This window comes from Macrobrachium rosenbergii, chromosome 48 (assembly GCF_040412425.1).
Source record: "Macrobrachium rosenbergii isolate ZJJX-2024 chromosome 48, ASM4041242v1, whole genome shotgun sequence".
Classification (NCBI taxonomy): Eukaryota; Metazoa; Arthropoda; class Malacostraca; order Decapoda; family Palaemonidae; genus Macrobrachium; species Macrobrachium rosenbergii.
The window spans coordinates 12,919,866-12,935,254 of NC_089788.1; the positions used below are offsets into that span (position 1 = coordinate 12,919,866).

At 42.0% G+C, this 15,389-nt stretch overlaps 2 protein-coding genes across 2 annotated transcripts in view; one reads left to right on the plus strand and one right to left on the minus strand.

Moving 5' to 3' along the window:
• LOC136831272 (integral membrane protein 2B) overlaps positions 1-15,389 on the minus strand; it is a 119,808-nt gene that overhangs the window by 94,562 nt on the left and 9,857 nt on the right. The window contains exon 2 of the mRNA XM_067091373.1: positions 12,481-12,565. The gene's annotated coding sequence lies outside the window, so the exon portion shown is untranslated. The remainder of the gene's footprint in view (positions 1-12,480; positions 12,566-15,389) is intronic.
• The window catches only part of LOC136831271 (protein tramtrack, alpha isoform-like), a 638,889-nt gene that overhangs the window by 30,859 nt on the left and 592,641 nt on the right, over positions 1-15,389 (plus strand). The window lies entirely within an intron of this gene.

The following is a 15,389-nucleotide window of genomic DNA, read 5'->3' on the forward strand; positions in this document are numbered from 1 at the left end:
ATCAGTGAAGACATTATAGAAATATTCATGGCAACAGAAGTCACTGCAGACCACCCATATCTCTGGAGTACTGCTTGTTGGATGCCTGTTGGTTGCTCAGTTGCAAGAGAACTTGAATATGCTTCACTCAAATTGTAAAATGTAAGTTGCCCACTCATGAGGAGATATGTATCAAACAGTGCCAATAAAGCAGAAGTGACGCCAAGTATTAAACCTGCCATTGCTAGTGAAGTATATACCTTAAACACATTTTTCTTAATCACTTTTGACAGTATCAAAATGGATATACCTGTTATGTTGCCAATTATTGACATTAGGGTAAGAACACAGCAAAGAATAAATAGAGTTAGCTCACATGTCTTACATGCAGTGGACAGGTAATCCCAATCAAGTGCTAATGTGGTATTGTTTGCTTTTTCATTCCACGCAATCAGCATGTTATATTGGCAAGAGGGCCAAAATTTGTTAACTCGCAGGAGTCCTTTATCTTTACTTTTATGCAAATCTTTATAAATATCAAATGGGAGAATTCTCAAACAAGAGGCATTGAAAATATTTGATGGTATCGGCCCAATCACATAAAGTGGCCGCTGTTGCTCATCAGTATGCATGTCAACAGAAAACTTACCATCCTCAATATTTTCCAAACATCTGGTATTATTTGTGAGACTGGCAATCATAAATATCTGGAGGGTTTTTTGTAAGGATTGTGTGTGCAGTTCATTGCTGTAATCAGTTCTCGATGAATAGGTGTCATTTTGATGTAGAATGGTGAAGCCACCCAAAATTTCAGGGTGTGTATTAAATTCAAACCTCACGGTAAAAGTCTCGGTTTCATTTGGCCTTTTTAATTGCTGTGCAAGTTGCTGTATAGCTGAGGCTTTGGTAAATTTTAGTGGGTATATCAAGAAATGAAAGAATCGGGTTTCGTAGTCTGAAGCACCTTCAATAATGTGCTCACATACCTCACTGTTTTTCGTGTGGATTCCTCCATCACTGCAACCTCTGGTAAATTTAGTGGAGTTGAGGAAAGTGACATTTTCCCTTCTGACGGAGGTTAAGATAACAGTAGTATTATTATTACAAATATACTCCAAATTCAAGGAGCCATTGTAGAGAAAGAGAAATAGATCTTTGTCGTCCTTTTTGTAATTCAGGGAGCAATTTTGAAAAGCTATCCAATTTAGTGGACTTGATATTGACCTGGTGTCTGTTAATTTATTGAAATATTTATTTTTGGTGATGATACATTTTTCTGGTTTTATGTATTCCAATACATCTGGTTTTGACTGTTTGGCTTCGAAGACAGCTATATTGAATACATCTGTATGATGCTTAAAGATGTAGTTGGATGTAGATAGAGCGTCATATGTTGTTGTATTAATATTATTATTGGTAAAAATTAAAGCCTGGAGCAAAATGTTGGAGTCTATGTTTGTAGAATTAACATTCCCATTAATTGCTACAAGAGACTCTTTGTCTGTAATATCTTTAATGATCCAAGAGTCTTTGGAATAATTGATATCTGGATTCCCATAACAGAAATAGTAAGTTTGATAGACATCATGTATAACTCTGAATCGTTTTGTGTAATTCAAAGGGTGTTTACACCATTTATTCAATTGAAAATTAGCCAAGTGTTTAAAAATGTAAACTAATTTTTCATTTTCAGAGATGTTGTTTGTACTGTTAGTGGTGATTATAACTGTGTTTTGGGAGTGTGAGTCTTTCAGTGTGTAAAAGCAGAGTGCATTGTCATGAGAGTAGCAGGAGGGTGAATTAAAATTCTGCAGTAAATTATTTCTGCAGGTAAGGTCTGTGGGCGCATTGAAACTTAAAATTGTTATGTTTGATAAAATTCTATATTGATGACATAATAACCTGCTACAGTCCTTTGTTAATGTATTGTTAATTGCGTATAAGGACATCAGTATCTTGCTTTTCTCGGAAGTGTCGTGTTCTGGTTGACATTTCCAAGGTAAGGATGGCATGAGGTCATTCCTAATATCAATATTCGAATTGTGTTGGTATGTAGAAGTACTATTTTCTGCAGAAAAAGTTATCTCAAGGTTCTCTAAAGAGTGATTGCAGTTTTCAAAATGGTCTTTCACCCCTTCACATAGTTTTTGATGTGCTTGTTTGCACTCTATGAGCGGATACCAGAGGAATTGGGTTGTCCCTTTCGGGACATAGTTGAAGTGGAAAGAATCATCTTTGATGAGATTGGAACAGGATTCTTGAGCAGCTTTTATACTTGAGTCTTTGGTGAAATTGTGTCCCAGATAGTATATTGTGTCTTTAGAGTCTTTGGTGAAATTTTGTCCCAGAGAGTATATTGTATCTTTAGAGTCTTTGGTGAAATTTTGTCCAAGAGAGTATATTGTATCTTTTATTTTTTTAAGAAATTTGAGCTTGAGACATCCAATTATTACTGCACGTGATGGTATGAGCCAGAAAAGTGCTCTCTTGGTGATGATGTTGGTGCCTTGAAAGCTTACATTGAAGTCACAGTGGTTTGCATCTGTAAAAGAAATACAGTTGAATGAGTTGAACATTCGGAAAAATGTAAAGAAAAGTACGGTTTCGTATGGGTGTGTTAGTATGTTCATTTACAGTTATAGTGAAAGTTATATTTTTAAAACAATAAAAGGGGCACAGAGGGTTGCGGTGTTTTTACATGTAACACCAGTGTCATGGTGATGTTATGGTTCCTTGAGGATCTAAATGTTTTGAAATAACATTTATTGTTAAGTTTGTCACAGCTTTATTGGAATGATGAGTTTGGAAGAGCTACTGAAGCCTGCGACCTCGAATAGTTTGTTTTAGTGTAGGTTTTGTGAAAATATATAAATTTTTCTTAAGTAAAAGTGTTTATTCAAAAGTATGAACATTGTATGGTTAGGGAAAGAAGATTGGAAGCAAAAAAGTGGATGCAGAAGAGACTGTAGAATTTAGAGCTGCATTTACTAGGCCGAGAAGTGAGGTGACTAACTATAATAAGAGAGGAGATACTGTTTTGTTCATGAGACTTACCTGTCAGATATATATATAGCTGTATTCTCCGAAGTCCGACAGAATTTAAAAAAACTCATGGCACATGCAGTGGGGCCAGGTGGTTAGTACCCATTCCCGCCGCTGGGAGGCGGGTATCAGGATACATTCCCGTTTTCTATTCAGATTTTCTCTGTCGCCGGTACTGTCAACATCTGTTTTCAGTACCTCCGTCTTTGGATTTCGTAAACTCGTTATTTTTCACTTAAGTATTCGATTTGACTTTTGGTTTTTATCACGGCTGCATCGTGATTGGATTGTGAATTGGCATACGCTTTTGTGGACTGTTTTTTGGATTTGATTTTGATTGCTCTTTGAATGATGTCTGGATCTAGTTCTGCTAGCTTCAGAGTATGTTGTGCGAATGAGTGTAAGGTGAGGCTACCGAAGACTTCGGTAGATCCTCACACTGTATGCACGAGGTGAATATTAAATGTTCGCTGCAAGGAGTGTGAGACTTGCCGGATGCAAGCTGGAAGGTGTTTGTTGCCTATATCCGCAAGTTGGAGCGTGATAGGATCTGGAGGTCTTCCTCCAGGAGTGCTAGTAGAGTAAGGATATTTATTCCTCTCCTGTAAACCCCAGCTTCTCGGGGGGAAAGCAATTAGATCCAAATTTAAGACAACAATTTGGAGCGGAAGGTGATACTTTCGCCTAATTTATTTTTGTCAAGTACTTGCTTCGGCAGTACTTATACTAAAATTGGAACGTTACAAATTATAAACACCATCCGTGCTCTGGAATCGAAAGTGATTTCTCTTTTAAGTGCAGTAAGTGTTGTGATCCCCCTAGTGCAGTGGAGGGGGCGTCAGATCGGCCGTATAATGCCTCTAGGCCTGGACCTCTGCCTGGACCTCTGCCTCAAGAGGGTTACGCGGACCCCCACCGATCTGGCGTCCCTTTGGCAGGACCTGTTGATGCTTCCCAGGCTGCCAAGGATTGTGCGCGTGCACGTATCCTGAAGGACTGCTTCTCGTCCTCTCAGATCGGCCCCATAACGCTTTTAGGCCTGGACCTCTGTCGGACTCCCAGGACTCAGGGAATGGACATGTCGAAAGCCGCAAGAGGGTTACGGGGGCTTCCCACCGATCTGGCGTCCCTTCGGCAGGATCTGTTGACGTTTCTCAGGCTGCCAAGGATCGTGCTCGTGCACGTATCCTGAAGGTTTGCTTCTCGTCCTCCGAGGCGTCCTCCCGTGCTTAGGGTGGAACTCTCGGAAGGACTCGCCCGCTTTAGAGAAGCTTTCAGAGAAGAGGACGCTTCACGTCCTCTTTCTCAAGGCGTATTTTCGTCTTCTTTGAGTGTTTCGACGCTTTTCCATCGGCTGCAGCGTGACGCTCCGCAAGCAGCTATCCTGGACACTTCTGGAGCTGCTCGTCAGGACGCCCCTCTTGCTGCCGTGCATGACGCTCGGATGGACGCTCGACAGGACGCTCATCAGGACGTCTCTTTGGTTGCTCGTCGTGACTCTTCAGAGCAATCAAAGACCGCTCGCTGGATTGCCATCGTGGCGATCGGCTACACCCTGACGCTCCGCAGGCAGCTAACCTGGACGCTTCTGTAGCTCCTCGTCAGGACGCTCCTCTTGCTGCCGTGCAGGACGCTCGGCTGGACGCTCGGCTGGACGCTCGTCAGGACGCTCATCAGGATGCCTCTTGGTTGTTCAACGTGACGCTTCAGAGCAATCAAAGACTGCGGGGAATCGAAGCTCCCTTCTGCGTGTTGCACCGCAAGGTCTTCGTTCTCCCAAGGACTTGGGAGACTCTCTGGTTTCTCTTCCTCTTCTATGGTCTACCAGGTGTTAGCCGGTCTTCTCAAGGACTTGTTTGGCGACAAGTTCAGACCCTCGGCTCCTCTCTCTCCTCCTTCGCAGTTATCTTCGTCCAAGACGATGAGAGCGTCGGGGTTTGTTAAGATGACTTCGTCTCTGGCGACGAAGAAGGCCTTCAAGAAGGTTAACACCTGGATTGAGGAAAGAAAGACCCAAGGCAAGACTTCTTTTACCCTGCCTCCGTCCAAGCTTTGCGACAAGGCAGGTTTGTGGTACTAGACCGGAGAGGACGTCGGCTCAAGTGTTCCTTCGTCGTCCCAGGGGTCTTTGCTACCTTGGTCGACGCGCCTAGAAGGTCCTTCCTATCTGCAACCAAAGTGTCGTGGACTTTGTCGGAGACGGATCTCCATTTGAAGGGACTTTTTCGTCCCTTGGAAGTCTTTTATTTCCTGGACTGGTGTTTGGGGACTCTAGACGTTAAGATTAGAAGTTCCTTCTCTATCAGCCTGAGGGAGCTGTCCAGTGTCTTGATCTGCTTGGACAAGGCGGTCAGGGATGACTCGGAGGAACTGGCTTCCCTCTTTTGTACGGGCCTCTTGAAGAAGAGAGCCTTGTACTGTAACTTTACACTAAGTCAGTTTCTCCGTCGCAGAGGGCAGAATTGCTGTTCGCCCCGTTGTCGAGCCATCTCTCCCCCCTGTCTTTGATCAAGGATCTCGCTGCCAGCTTGAAGGAGAAGGCCACTCAAGATCTCTTGGCCCACTCGTCAAACGCCCGGCAGTCCCTTTGTCGTCGTCGTCGGGTCAGACTTCCAGGAAACAGAAGCCCTTTCATAGAGGAGCTTCTTCCTATAGATCCTCTCCCCGAGGAAGAGGTCTTTCCAGAGGCGGAGCCCCGCCTAAACCTAGGGGCAAGAAGTGACCTGCAGCGCCTCCAGACGCCTGTAGGAGCCAGGCTTCTTTCGTTTGTGGGAGCCTGGAGAGCAAGAGGGGCGGACTCCTGGTCCCTCCTAATTATCGAGAGAGGATGCAAGATCCCCTTTCTCGACACGCCACATCTGTGCACGTCGCCCAGGGATTTGTCGCCCTTCTACCATCAAGAGAAGCAACAGCCCCTTTTCGAGTTATTAGTGCAAATGCTCGAGAAAAAAAAAAAGCTGTGGAGCTAGTCCTGGAGCTGGACTCCCCAGGATTCTTCTGCCGACTGTTCCTAGTTCCGAAGCAGTCGGAAGGATGGAGATCAGTCCTAGATGTCAGCGGACTGAACCGCTTCTTGGCGAAGGGGAAGTTCACAATGGAGACGTCCTAGTCTGTTCTAGGAGCTTTTAGACCAGGAGATTGGTTGTCTCGCTGGACCTTCAGGACACCTTCTTTCACGTCCCCATACATCCCCAGTTGAGGAAGTTCCTGAGGTTTGTATCGGGGACAAGTGTTCCAATTCAGAGCTCTTTGCTTCGGGATAAGCACAGCCCCTATAATCTTCACGATCATCATGAAGAATGTGGCGAGATGGCTTCACTTAGCGGGCATACGAATCTCACTTTACCTGAACGATTGGCTCTTTCGAGCCTCTTCACAGTCAAAATGTCTGGAGGACCTGAAATCGACTTTGAAGTTGACAAAATCCCTAGGACTTTTAGTAAACGTAGACAAGTCCCATCTGATCCCGACGCAGTCCATAGTGTTCTGGGGATTCAGATGGATTCAGTGGCTTTTCAAGCTTTTCCATCCCAGGAACGGCAGCAATGCTTTGGAAAAGTCTCATCCTACCTGGGAAAGGAAACATGCCCGGTGAGGGAATGGTTGAGTTTGCTGGGGACCATTTCCTCGCTGGAGAAGTTGGTTTCCCTGGGAAGACTGTATCTCAGACCCCTCCAGTTTTTTCCCTGGCGGAAAACTAGATAAACTAGGAGGATCTAAAGGAGTCCCTGAGGATCTCTCCCTTAGTCAAGGATCTCCTGAGGTGGTGGCTCGTCCCCTCAAAGTTGGCAGAAGAGGTTTTCTCTACACCTTCAGAGCCCCGATCTAGTGTTGTTTTCCGACGCGTCCAGGGAGGGATGAGGAGCAACACTAGGGGGGAAGGAAGTGTCAGGCACCTGGAGAGGGTAACAGGTGTCCTGGCACATCAATCTCAAAGAGTTTAGGGCGATTCTGCTGGCCCTGTTTTTTCTTCGAGAGCCAAGCTTCAGGCCGAGTGATACAGGTAAACTCGGACAACACCACAGCCCTGGCATACCTCAAGAAACAGGGAGGAACTCACTCCCGGTCCCTGTTTGTACTGGCGTAGGATTTCCTTCTTTGGGCGCATGCTCGGGGTATCACGATCCTTACGAGGTTCATGGCAGGAGTGGAGAATGTCCACGAGGACCTTCTCAGTCGGCAGCTTCATCTTCCGCCGACCGAGTGGACCCTTCATGAGGTGTGTCAGGAGCTGTGGAGATTATGAGGAAGTCCCTTGGTGGATCTCTTCACGACATCCAGGACAAGGAGGCTTCCTCTATACTGCTCTCCCGTACTAGATCCAGGAGCAGTAGCGGTAGATGCCCTCGTCTGGGATTGGAAGGGATTGGATCTTTATGCCTTTCCTCCCTTCAAGATTCTGGGGGAGGTCATCAGGAAGTTCGCAGCGCCGGAAGGGACGCCAATGATGTTGATCGCCCCCTTTTGGCCAGCGGCAGGGTGGTTCACAGAGGTCATGACCTTCCTGGTGGACTTCCCAAGAGCGCTTCCCCTTAGAACCGATCTGCTCAGACAGCCCCACTTCGAAAGGTACCACAAAACCTCCCCGCTCTGAGTCTGACTGCTTTCAGACTATCACGAAATTGGCGAGAGCGAGGGGTTTTTCATGAGCAGTGGCAAGGGCTATTGCCGGCGCCAGGAGACCCTCCTCCAATTTGGTGTACCAATCTTAGTGGGCCAATTTCAGGAAAGGGTGCAGAAGCAAGGGGATTTTCCTCAACCTCGATCTCTGTGCCGCAGATAGCAGACTTCCTTCTTCATCTTGGGGAGAAAGAAAAGCTGGCAGTCTCGACAATTAAAGGACGTTGAAATGTGCTCTCGGCAGTCTTCAGACATAGAGTTTTAGACTTAACCGACAATAAGGATCTTCACGATCTCTTGAGGTCCTTTGAGACTTCTAAGGTACCTCATCCATGGACGCCTTCCTAGAACCTGGATATCGTCCTAGAATTTTTGAAGTCGGTTACATTCGAGCCTCTTCATTCGGCATTGCCCAGGAATGTGACAAGGAAGGTTTTTTTCCTAACTGCTCTGGCGACAACGAAGAGAGTTAGTGAAGTTCAAGCCATCAACAAGCACATAGACTTTAGAGGGCATAAGGCCCTATGCTCCTTAGCCCTATGTTTCTCGCCAAGAACGAGAACCCTTCTACCCCCTTGGCCCAAGAGTTTTGAGATCAAGGATATAGCAGAAATTCTTGGGCAAGAATAAGAGAGAGTCCTGTGCCCTGTCAGGGCTCTCAATTTCTTCTTAGATAGGACGAAAGGAGGCCGAGGCCCGTCGGACAATTTGTGGTGTTCTGTCAAAGGCCGGACTTTCCGATGTCCAAGAATGCTCTGACATTCTTTTTAAGAAGTACGTTCAGGGAGGCTCATTCTACCTGCCAAGACAGCGACATGAGACTCCTGAAAGTCAAGGCTCACTTAGTGAGAGCTATCGCGACCTCGGTGGCTTTCCAGAAGAACATGTCCCTTAGCGATCTTCTGGGTACCACCTTCTGGCGAAGCGATTCGGTGTTCGCTTCACATTTCTTGCGGGACGTGAAGACGACATACGAAAACTGCTACTCACTAGGACCATACGTTTCTGCATGCTTGGGGGCAGAGAGCAATACTCTTCCTATCCTTTAGAGGTTAGGAAGTATTTTTTTAATCTTGATTTTGTGTTTTTATGGTTGTTGGGTTAGCCACCGGAGGTGGACGTCCCAGTCTTTAGCTTATACTAAGTTTTATTACTTAGATAGGCTCGGTCAGGTGGTTGGTCGTTGCTCCTTTTGCCCTCACAGTATGGTCTTATGATCTAGTCCCATTGTGGTCACGCCCCCGTGGACAGATCATCTAGAACTCACCAGCTATATAGGTCACTACCTTGCTGGAGACTCTAGTAAAGCGAAAGCAGGCTTGGGTGACAGTTTCACGAAGTCAGCTATGCTAACAGGTAAGGAACCAAGGCGTCAATCGCCTACATATATTTGTTTCCTAAATCCTATTCTGTCTCTTCCCACCTCCAATGGTGGGATTCAGCTATATATATATCTGACAGGTAAGTCTCATGAACAAAATGATATTTTAATAATAAAATAAAGTTTGTTCATGCTTACCTGGCAGATGTATATAATCATAGTGCCCACCCTCCTCCCCTCAGGAAACAGTGGCACTAGAAAATCTGAATAGAAAACGGGAATGGTTCCTGATACCCGCCTCCCCGCGGCGGGAATGGGTAGCCTACTAACCACCAGGCCCCACTGCGTGTGCCGTGAGTTTTTTGAAATTCTGTCGGACTTCGGAGAATACAGCTATATATATATCTGCCAGGTAAGTATGAACAAACTTTATTTTATTATTAAAATATCATTTTTGGAGGAGGGGTTAAGGAGTGGGCAGTGATATGAAAAATCTTTGTGAATTTGTGTACCTAAGGAAATAAAGTGGTCCACCCTGAAAATGAAAGTAGAGACCTTTTGATTTCTTTGTTGAAAAAAGTAGGAAACGTAAGCTTTTGGCCTCTGAAGAAAACATAATAGACACTTTATCTCACTTGTACATAAAAAAATTCGAGAAAATTTGAGTATGTAGATTCCAGTAAACTAATGTTTGAAGTTACTGGTCTACCAAAAAAACTGTTACCTTGTATATAGAAATTATAAATCAAGAAATATTCATGCATTGATGGTCATAAATATGCAATATTAATTTACTGATCTCATTGCAGCTTTTGATAAGATGACACATGAGCGGATGTTAAGACTAGAAAAGGGTACGGGTTATAGGCAATTCCTTAACCTAAAGAACTTTCAATCTGTAACATGAAAATGGCAGATATATGGCAAATACTTGTTAATTTACTATTTTTGGACTTGTTAATTACAATATATTCATTCTTACCCATTAATGAGATATGAGGACAAACAGGGCAATAGTATGTTGCATGAAGCTGCAAACTCCATACCCTGACCGTTTTTGTAATTTTCACACAACGCAGAATAGCAAGAATATTTTTATTACCCGTATCACTAAGGAGTCACAGGTGGCATTGCTGTTGAGTTCAGGATAAAAGAAGTTTGTCCATTTTTTAGGGCTTTTTCTTTCTCTAGGGCGCTTCTCTGCTCGGAAACTGCATTTTTGTCCAAGTCACTGACATGTTTATGGTAGCAACGTTCTTAGTAGTGCGGTACTGTTAATTACCAGTGAGGCAGCAGTTGATGTATTGGCTAACGTATATATACTGTATATATATATGTACAATATATATATATATATGTATATATATATTATATATATATATAATATATATATATATATATATATATATATATATATATGTATATATATATATATACACTTATATATATATTTATTTATTTATATTGTGTGTATGTGTGTTTTCAGTTGTATCAAAAGCATCTTTACACTGTTGGGTTTGGACCTGCTCAAATTTGAAAGAGTCCAGTGAAATACGCCTTAATTGCCTACGCGGGTGCCGCTGATGAGTAGGATATTGCTTGGGCTGATGAGTGTTGAAGCCAGGTTCACATCTAGAATAATAATTACTGTTATACCCAGCTTTAAATTGTTATCAGGATTTGCTGGGGTGAAGAAAAAAAATTTATGGGGCTATGAACTCCATCACTAAATATTTGCTTAGAAACCACAAGACTACCCATGCGGTAGTACCCCATCCCTGCTGTTTTCTCCACATTCATATTGTAACTGCTGGATCGTGGATGAAACCCCTGTGCAGAGAAATTTCTCTTCATAAAACATTCACTTTAACAGAATGCTTATCAGCTACACACAAAGCGTTATTCACCTCCATGTTGTGTTCACCTTTGTGCTTCTCTGATATTAAAGCCCTTCCTTCACAATCCAAATATATATATATATATATATATATATATATATATATATATATATATATATATATATATATATATATATATATATATATATATATATATCCAATCCTTTCTAGGTCACTTCCTTTATCTTAACACTTTGAATTTTAGTCTTTTTTTACCAACCTATTATTATCCAATTTATCAAACAACCAAACTGTCTTAAAACATTGGTCTTTCGTATGACCTCAGCAAATTTCCTTTTGCTTACACAAACCTTAACACCATATCTGTATAATTATCTCCATGTATCCATTTTAGTTCTTATACCAAAGGAGAATAAAGAATTGAGGCAAAATATGGTTTTTGCAACGTACTGGATGACAGGAGGTTTAGAGAATTAGCAACAGAATAGGTGAATCCAATAGGTAATAGGGTACTGTAGAAATTAGAATGAATCTGGCAGTCCCTATGGGTGCCCAGGTGGGACTTGATGAATGGATTGTAGAGCCAACTCTCCTCTATGAACAGTGATAAAAAAAAGTTAAGTATACCTTAGTTTAACCAGACCACTGAGCTGATTAACAGCTCTTCTATTTTACGTGGCTAAGAACCAATTGGTTACCTAGCAACGGGACATACAGCTTATTGTGGAATCTGAACCACATATAACGAGAGAAATGAATTTCTATCACCAGAAATAAATTCCTCTAATTCTTCATTGGCCGGCCGGAGAATCGAATGTGGGACCAGCAGAGTGCTAGCTGAGAGCGATACCCCCCCCCCCCCAATGAGGAACTTATGAACAGTGATGTTGATTGTGAATAAAAAAAAAGGTTTAAGCTTTGAAAAGACTTTATGTGTAATATATGTGGCATAAGAAGAATTGTGCTGGTGTCATATACTGAAGTGTTGGTGTAAAAGATAAAATAGATAACAATATGGCTCAGGGGTTTTGAGGTGGGTCTGTCATGTGGAAAAAATTGGACGACGGGCTGCCCAAAAGTGTAAAGGTTAAAAAGAAGACATTATTCAGGAATTATGAGTGGGCATGCAAGATAGGGGTGAATGGTGCAGTGTGTTTAGGGGTTTTGACTTGCTGCATTGGAGGGGTGGGTCGAGCTCTCGGCTAGCACGCTGTTGGCCCAGCGTTCGCTCCGACCGGCCAATGAAGAATTAGAGGAATTTATTTCTGGTGTTAGAAATTCATTTCTCGTCATAATGTGGTTCGGATTCCACAATAAGCTCTAGGTCCCGTTGCTAGGCAACCAGTTGGTTTTTAGCCACGTAAAATAAATGCAATCCTTCGGGCCAGCCCTAGGAGAGCTGTTAATCAGCTCAGTGGTCTGGTTAGACTAAGATATACTCAACTTTGACTTGCTGCTGATGAATCTGCTGTTTAAATATATGAAGTGGCTGATGTGGAAATTTTCTTCAGTGGGGTTCATCCTTAATTTATCAGTTTAAGTAGGAATGAAACGTATATATATATATATATATATATATATATATATATATATATATATATATATATATATATATATATATATATATATATATATATAATTTTGTTATTTTACACCCACCTTTTAATAATTCAGCTGGGACGCTAGGTAACAGGAGGAGGTACATAAAAATTAGAAGTCCCATTTGTGCGGTGTGCCGGCTCATCTGTAAAGTAGTACCAAGAATTAGTTATTTAAAACTTCCGATTCATTTGTATATTCATCAATATAGGCATTTAATAAGGTTTTCCTTATAGTGTATTTCCAACGTAGTTGATCGGAAACTGAGGCTGCAGTCAAATATTTCATTAGCTTTTAGGTATTGCGATGGCCCACTGTTGAAGAATAGCAAATAACCATTACTATTTTGGTTTCTCTTATGGTGAGTAAATATAAGGGTTGATAGATCCCGACGATACATACCCTTCAGAAGCCGTTTCCTTTCCAAATTACGGAGATGAAGAGGGCAACTACCTTCTTTCCATGATTCTCATTGGGGATGTGTACAAATCAAGTGGCATTTTCAAATTAATTGAAGAAGATGGCCCTTAACAAATTTTTGCCAAATTTGAATCGAGTCTTCGTACCGTTTTAAGAATGCAAGGCGAGAAGTATTCCAAATGCATGCATGGATTAAGCGAATGCACCCTGAAAATTAGGTTTACACATTTTCCTGCTTTCATCGCCATTATTTACAACCGAAAACATTTGCGGCGTCGATGACCATTGTCAGATTTACATAATCATTCAGTACCTGGAAGCATATTTTCAGTATAAATTTTTTTTTTTTTTGGCAAACTGCTATGGGAAAGCAACCTCTGCTGAAGTTTTTATTCACACTAAAGACACAGTTAAGGAGTACATTCTAAACGGTTCATCCTTTTAAAAATATTAACACTTCTCAAGTAGTTTCATTAGTGCTATGATTATTCTTGCTAGTTTCCTTAGAAATGATTCTCTCTCTCTCTCTCTCTCTCTCTCTCTCTCTCTCTCTCTCTCTCTCTCTCTCTCTCTCTCTCTCTGTGGTGATAATTTCCATTTTCCCATATATTTTTCATATCCTGGAGACCTATAGCTGAGTAGACTTTAAAGCTAATTTCCCTTCAGTCCCTACCTGTAACCCCTTTCATTCCTTTTACTGTACCTTCTTTCATAGTATTTCTTCCATCTTACTTTCCACCCTCTTCTAACAGTTGTTTCTTTGAGCAACTGCGAGGGTTTCCTCCTGTTACGCCTTTGTTACCTTTTACTCTCAATTTTTCTTGCAGCGCTGAATGACCACATAGGTCCACGCGCTTGGCTTTCGGCCTAAAGTTTATATTCTATTCTACGAGCTAATTTCACCTATTTTCTCTTACGGCATTTAACGAGGTAATTGTGTTGTATTTGACAACTGTGTTTTTTTAAAGATGAAACTGAGTAATTCGGTCGAAATGTAAACGATATTTGTGAACGGAAATGTCAGCGAATAGCCTACGAACAGCGGTGCGTAGGAAGTCAGGCAGCAGTGCTAAGCTGATTATAACGCAAAAAGTAAACGAGAAGCTCCGGGTACAGTTTAATGGTTACACTAAATATGAGACACCAAGCTGGTGGAAAAATACTCTTTTTTTTTTTTTTTTTTTTTAAATTTGTCTTCAAAATCTGGACACTGGGGAAAAATTTGCAACTGGACAAAACTTAGAATTGACGGATTTTAAGCGTAGTACAAAAATTGCATGTAATGATATGTATTTTTACATGTACATAGGCACCAAGGACATCAGGTAGTGCAGCACATATTTTAATACTATTTGTTAATAGATTACAGTATACTGGTTTAATTCACCTGTCTCTGACAAATTTACCTTGACTCAGCTATCAGAGTTTGGCATTGGTTTCTGTTACAAACTTTGCTCAGACAGGTACAGACTGTATGGTACATTTAAAGTATCCGGGGAGGGGTTTATGCTGCGTGAAATGCTGCCGAGTCGTCTTTCTTTGTCATATTCTGGGTAGCCGTTGTAGAGACGTATATGGAAACCGGTGGAGTGAAAACATGGGAGAAATTTGTAGTAGATATAGACTAAAATAGAAAACATTAGCAGTTTTTTGGAAAACTAAAGAAAACTCGATAAGAGAATTATGGAAGTTTCAGACGAAAGAAGAGAGATGAAGAAAAATGGTACGTACAGAAGAAAATGGCCTGCAATCCAGTGGTAAAGTAATGATTACGGAGGACGTTTTCCTTGTCATAAAACCTAGGTTGAGCAGATTCATCAGAAAAGACATTGTGAAGTTTGTACCACATTCATTCTTTGTTAAAGAAGGAGAGAGAGTGTATGTGTAAGAGTGAGTGAGTTATTTTTAAGGAGACAGGAAGCCGAGCAGAAAGCTGGGAAACACATAAGCCATGAACACGAAGGGCGAGTTTACAAGAGTCCAGGGTTGCCAATGCCAGTGCAAAATGCAGTCGTAACTTCAGCAGTAAAATTGGCAGGTATTAAATCATTCGATAAAATAAACAAGTATTCACTATTAATTAGTGTATGTTTTTTCCGCCTTTTACAATGCCTTTTAATGTAACGAAACGTGCCTCCCAATTTAGGAAAAGAATAAAAACCCGGCAAGAAAGACTCAGAGCAAGAAGCAGTTAAAAGAAATAAGGATGCGAACTTGACTCCGACCAGGAAGGAGTTGGGAATGCCCCGCCAACTAGTTTTGTGAGAGCAGCGAGGAACCAGGAAACTGGGAACTTATTAGAACTCAGTGTTCTCAACGATCATATGAAACTATTTAGTAGATAAATATTGATTTTATAGAAGATTGCGTCCCATATTTCCCATCAGCCTTGTCATACAAACAAAAATTTTCATGCACGTACATAATGTTTATATGTTCTAAGGCCAGTTACCCGTAGGGGATTGGTGCCGTCAGTGCACATCATGCGGTGCATTGTAGGCATTACTTAAGGTTCTTTGCGGCGTGCTTTCGGCCGCTAGCTGCAACAC